The following is a 5761-nucleotide window of genomic DNA, read 5'->3' on the forward strand; positions in this document are numbered from 1 at the left end:
TTCTGGGTCTGTGGTATAGCTGTGTAACTTGGTTAATCTTCTTCAGAAAATGAGCCTATTTAAATGGACAGGATAAGAGGTGCATTTTGGCACAAAGAAAAGTTATCCCTGGGTAGTGTTTTCTCACATTTATGAGAAAGCAAACATAATTTAGGGAGACATTACTAAAGTCACCTGGCACTAACTATATTGTGGACTACAAAATAAGATATAATCCATTTAATGGACACTTACTTTGGCTGCTTCTCCATGCTGGAGCCCTATACATGACATCTTTGCTGCTGTTGTTACTGAAGCTTAAAGCTAACTTGAGTATACATATTGGGGCTACAAAGGCACCACAATTTTGATGTGCTGATGTGGGGTAAATCTCACTTTCTCAAGCAATATGAGCACTCACAAGCATAAATGTTTCATTGAGAGTCACTGGGACTGGGACATGTGGGCAGTTTACAGAATTTTTGTTCATACAACCAGTCCACATTTTCCAGTTTCCTTAGGTGTTACATGCTGTTTTACTGGAACCTGTCCTACTTATTTGTTAAAGTAAGCAGAAGCAGTGGTTGTAAATACATAGAAGTTTGAAAAACAGATAAATATTTCCTCTGTTGATGTCACCCTTGGTAGAGTCACTTTTAAGTCAAAATATATGGAACTTCAGAAAGCAGAAATGTATTCAGTATGTTAATACACCAGAATTTTCAAATTCTCTCCCTCAATAATAAAGCTGACACTGAAAATCTTTATACGATGCATGTTATCCTAACTAGTACTGTATACAATATATGTCACAAACAACAATGCAATTAAGTCTTACTTCTTTGTAGTGGCACTTGGAGACTATTTGGATTAAATACAAATTTCCTAATCACCACTTCAGTGAAAAGATTTAGCCACTGTTTTGACATGGTAGAGCATATCACAAAGTATCTTGATCCTCACTTACTAGATTTACACAGCAATGTAGTGGGTAAGAAATCACGATACACAGACATCTGGTATCCTCCTCATTCAGACAACTCTAGAGGGAAATTTTCAGAGCAAGATTTTCAAAGGTAGAAAGGGAGTGAAGTATTCAGTTAAAAATGAATTAAATGAATTCAGTTAATACTGAATACTTCTAACTGCCCTGTGTAGCTTCAGAAATTTGCTCATACATATGGTATTTTACAAAACAATGAAACATCCTCATCTGAGACAGTGACCCATTCTGGCCAGTATCCAAAAAAGATAACAGATACATGAGGAGGTTCAATGGTGTAACAACAGGGTCATGGACACAGGTAAGAAAAGAAATGAGGGGATGACTCAGAATTTGTCTTCAAAAGGAAACAAATATCAGCTAACATGACAAATATTTTAAAGTAACGTGGAAAGAACTCATTCACTGCTCTGTACCCTTTTCTTTAAACAAAAGCACTGTCTCACCCAATGAAATGGAAAGGCAACATATCTCCCAAAGGCCATATTTTTTCCAGGCATTTTTTTCACAGTTGTGAATTGATCAATACTTTCCCCTGACAGTGAGAAGCTGAAACTTGGAACCAAAGACAGTAACATTATTTCATGAAAGGAAATGTGTCATTATTTGGTTTTAGTACCACTGTAGCAACCACACATCAGGATTTCAATAATCAAGGAGCTTAAATTTTCTGTACCTTTTTGTAACCTGTCCCCAAAACCTTACACCCTACAGACACACCTTTAATAGCAACTCTGCAAACATAACCAACATTGCTTTAAACTGGTTAGATTGAAAGCAGAAAATCTACCAGTACAAAGCACAGTACAAGTTAACAACGAAAATATTTACCCTGAACCTCAGCAGGTGCTAGAGCTTCCCTAAGTTTTGTGACTGAATTAATGCCCCAGGCCAGCCAATTTGTTCATATCGACACCACACCAAAGTCATTAGTCATTATAAAAAACAATTACAACTGTATAACACTACTTTGTGCCTTATCATATTTTTTGTAGTTATTACAAGAGGGCGTTTAGCTGAATTCTAAAAACCAAAGCAGAAAAATTTCTAGATGTTTACAAGTCATACATATCTCCTAATCACAAGGTAGTTTGGAAGAAATCATAAAGGTTACATCAGTTTTACTTAAACTCTTTCTTTTATGAAATAACAAGTTTGGTTGATGAAGGTGGGAGGTACAGACACAATGCACTTCCACTGCTGAAGATCTTTGATGAATAACTGTCTTAATTTCAATTAATAATTAGTGAGAAAAAAAAAACAGGCAAACATAAATTATTTAAAAATTGAATCATTATTAGGACAAGATGAATCTGTGGTCAGTGGTATTTCATCATTCCAACAGCAACAAAAAAGAAAATATATAAATATTGATAAAGTTTGCAGGTAACAATTGATGGAGACCTGAATCATAGTAAGATTAGGTCATTTATATCCAATTAAAGAACATATAAAAGAAAGCCAAATTTGAGATCATATATCTGTGAACATGGATGAAGTATTCTGGGAAGCAGTAACCCTGAAAAGAACCTTAGAGTCATAACAGGTAGCAGATAACCTAGTAAGCACGGGCTCCCTGTGTCATGCTGTGGCTACAAGAGCTACTGAGATAGCTCTTCAGGTGCATAAGCAAGGGGTAGGCTCATTTTTTTTTTAGATCACTACTGGAATACAGATCTTGAGGACCTCCTTTTCAAAAGGATTAAATACTGACACACTTGTCTCTTTTTATTCCTCCAGAGGACAGCTAAGTGTCCTTATTTTGAAGCAAGCAAATGAAAATTTCCATATAAAAGAACAACAGCACTTACAAGAGAAATACATGTGATTACATGCTAAAAAGCATTGTGGAATTCTGTCTTTTTGGCTATTTCTTAAAAACAAAGAAACAAACATGCTTTTACAAGTAAAATTAGTAAGTGGAAGTTAAGATACAATTTCTTTAAATAAGAGCAAAACAACTGATCCAACTTATTTTTCACATCTTCAGTGCAGACCAAGAAATCTAATAGTTTGCTGGAGGTCACAGACCACCTGATATATTCATCTATATAGAATACTGTTGGGCAGGATGATTACTACTATATGCAGATCTAGAGGGTTCCCTGTTGTCAGGCAGATTGTTGTTGAGAATTTTAGGATGCTTAGAGTAGTTAATTAAAGAGAAGCACTGGGAGCATTGCGAGGCTATAAATTCCTCCCTCATAGCTTATGGGGCTCAGTGCTGGAACTTTCCATATGTCTGTTTTTAACTGGCATAAACTTGTTTTGACCTTAATCAGCATTTTAGACTAACATTACAGAGGGAGGAGAGAGAGAGAAAAGGAGGGATGAAGTTATTATTTAAAGAGGCTTGATTTAAGACATATATAATGGGAACATCAGCACTGCTGATTTATCCACTGGTATGTTAAAAGATTCAAAGCAAAGACAACACGGAATTTTATAATCTAACTGTTCTACAAGAACATAAATTAATACACATTTTCAATCAAACCAGCAAGCATTTGAAGAACAGGTTTGTTGTGTCTGTGGGTATCAAATATCATAAAACACATAAATTAACGAGTCTGTAGATTATTAAATGACAGTTGAGATGCCAGCTTTCCTTTTTTTATCATGGAAGATATTCCCAGGATTTGTGACATCTGTGGAGGCTAATCCCCCATAGAGAAACTGACATTAAAAGGAATTCACACTGTAGTAAAGCCATACACCATTACAATGTCAGCTATGGGTTTCCAAAGCTCTCCTGGATTCTAGGCTGTGGAGCAGAGCATGAATGCAAAATTACAAGGTTCATTTCCATATTTGCATTGCAAACAATAGCTTTATAAACTGTGACTTTGAAGTACTTCACTGGGGTGAAGATTTCCAACATCTTTCACATGAAAAAAAAATATTTCTATATGCCACTGTTCTCATCTGGTATCCCAAATGACTGGCATCTTTCAAGAAATATTTCTTTCCAATTGCTACCCACATAATTTTCAGCATATGAATTAAATGTGATTTTTAAAAATTTATAAAATGGGAAGATATCGCTGTGAAAGATCACTGCAATCTCTTCAAACAAATTATGTAGTTGACAAATTTATGTATTATTCACAACTTTTCAGAGAAAAAATTACTAAGAACAAGGAAGGAACAAGTCTACTTCCAGCCCCACTTCATCCAAGGTAGTTAAGAAGTATGGTCTTGCTTCCATTCCAAAGTCATGCTCTGCTGGTCTTCCATTCCTGACCTCATTTCTGTTCTTGCTTCCTCTCATAAAACCCTCCATTTTAACCACTTTTTTCATTCAATTTCTGATAATGACAGTATCGTGATTTTTCTTTTTCTATCTTGTGCTTTTGGGCTGCAAGTCTTATATCTCTGCATCACCTCATTCTGACTTCGTCAGATCCTTGCTGCACCATAAGCGTTCCGGTACAAACTAGCTCAAAGAGTGACTCTTCCTTTTGGATAGAAGGTTCATGTCATTCAATGATTCCATCACCATTCTCCCAGAAATACAATCTATATAATCAATGTAGGTCAAACTATTTTTCACTATCACAGGACCACAGAGAAGAAACACAGAAACTAGCAGATCACTTAATGAAAGACCAGTTTCAAACTGCAACGTCATTTGTCATTTCTTCGCATATCAGGTATAAACAGCCATCTGCTTGTAAGCAGCTGGGATAGCAACTGTAAACAAGAAACTAGATGGGACAGACACTGTGAAGGAACTACTAAGGAACCCAACTGAATTTGCATTCAACATTTGCCTCTGCTAGAAAGATTTCAAATAGGAAGCTATTTCTGCTCCGTTACTTTTAGAAATAAAACTCCTAAAAGGGTCATGACCTTTAAACATGTCATACAAGGAACTGTAGGGCTCAAGCTCATTTTCAACCCAGAACTAAGTCTTCATAGTGGTATGGCAGTATTGCCACACATAAAAACATCCAAAATCATTCATTTCTAAAGCATTAATCATACTTTCCACTAGCCTTGAAACACAGCATTCTTTCATCCAAAATAACATCCCCAAAGTAATGTTACATATTTTTACTTTGATGCTATGATGAGAATACCAATTACTGACTATGCACATAGTTTCCGCTTATATTAGTCAAAATTACTCTCTTTTAAAAAAGAGCATTTTATACTAGCTTATATGATAGTAAACATATAAATAAGAACTTTCTATAGCATAATACATACCTCTCGTATAAGTTAAATCACCCATTATGTTCATCTGAACTGCAACACTGTCGCACCGTTATATACTTATATCTCACTAGACCTTCATCTCTCCTTCAGTACATCAAATAGCCTTTCAATGAGTGCTTCACTGGGCACTGTATAATACCTAGGATAAAAGAATAATTAATTATCACTGGGGAGAGAGAATAAACTTGAGTAAAAAGCCCCAAATAATTAATTAATTAAAATAAATGTTCAAGTTACATTAGAAGAATCACATTTAAAGAAAGGCTGACATATGTCATTCCAAAAGAACAGAAACAATGTAAATAAAACACTGACACAATTTCTCTCCCCTCCCTCCCCCAATCATCTAAGTCATCTAAGAAAGGAGGCACTTAGTCATTGGGTGGTTAACACTGTAACAACATCAGATTTACAGCTCAATCCTAGCAGTATGTTTTTTTCTCTATTCCCAGATACTATTTCCTTCAACAATATTCTGTCCCATTACCCTGAACTCTTTAAGTAGTATAAACAAAAAATGAGCGCATTCAATGCTTCTCAACTACATGTGTTGAGTAC

The 5761-nt window shown here is 35.4% G+C and overlaps 1 long non-coding RNA gene across 1 annotated transcript in view; it reads right to left on the reverse strand.

Annotated features, from left to right (window-relative positions):
* The window catches only part of LOC135314584 (uncharacterized), a 97746-nt gene extending 92408 nt beyond the window's left edge, over positions 1–5338 (reverse strand). Inside the window, exon 1 of the long non-coding RNA XR_010374094.1 lies at positions 5195–5338. This is a non-coding gene — a long non-coding RNA (uncharacterized LOC135314584). The remainder of the gene's footprint in view (positions 1–5194) is intronic.
* Positions 5339–5761: the final 423 nt, after the last annotated feature.

The sequence above is a fragment of the Phalacrocorax carbo genome, chromosome 8 (genome assembly GCF_963921805.1).
Source record: "Phalacrocorax carbo chromosome 8, bPhaCar2.1, whole genome shotgun sequence".
Lineage (NCBI taxonomy): Eukaryota > Metazoa > Chordata > Aves > Suliformes > Phalacrocoracidae > Phalacrocorax > Phalacrocorax carbo.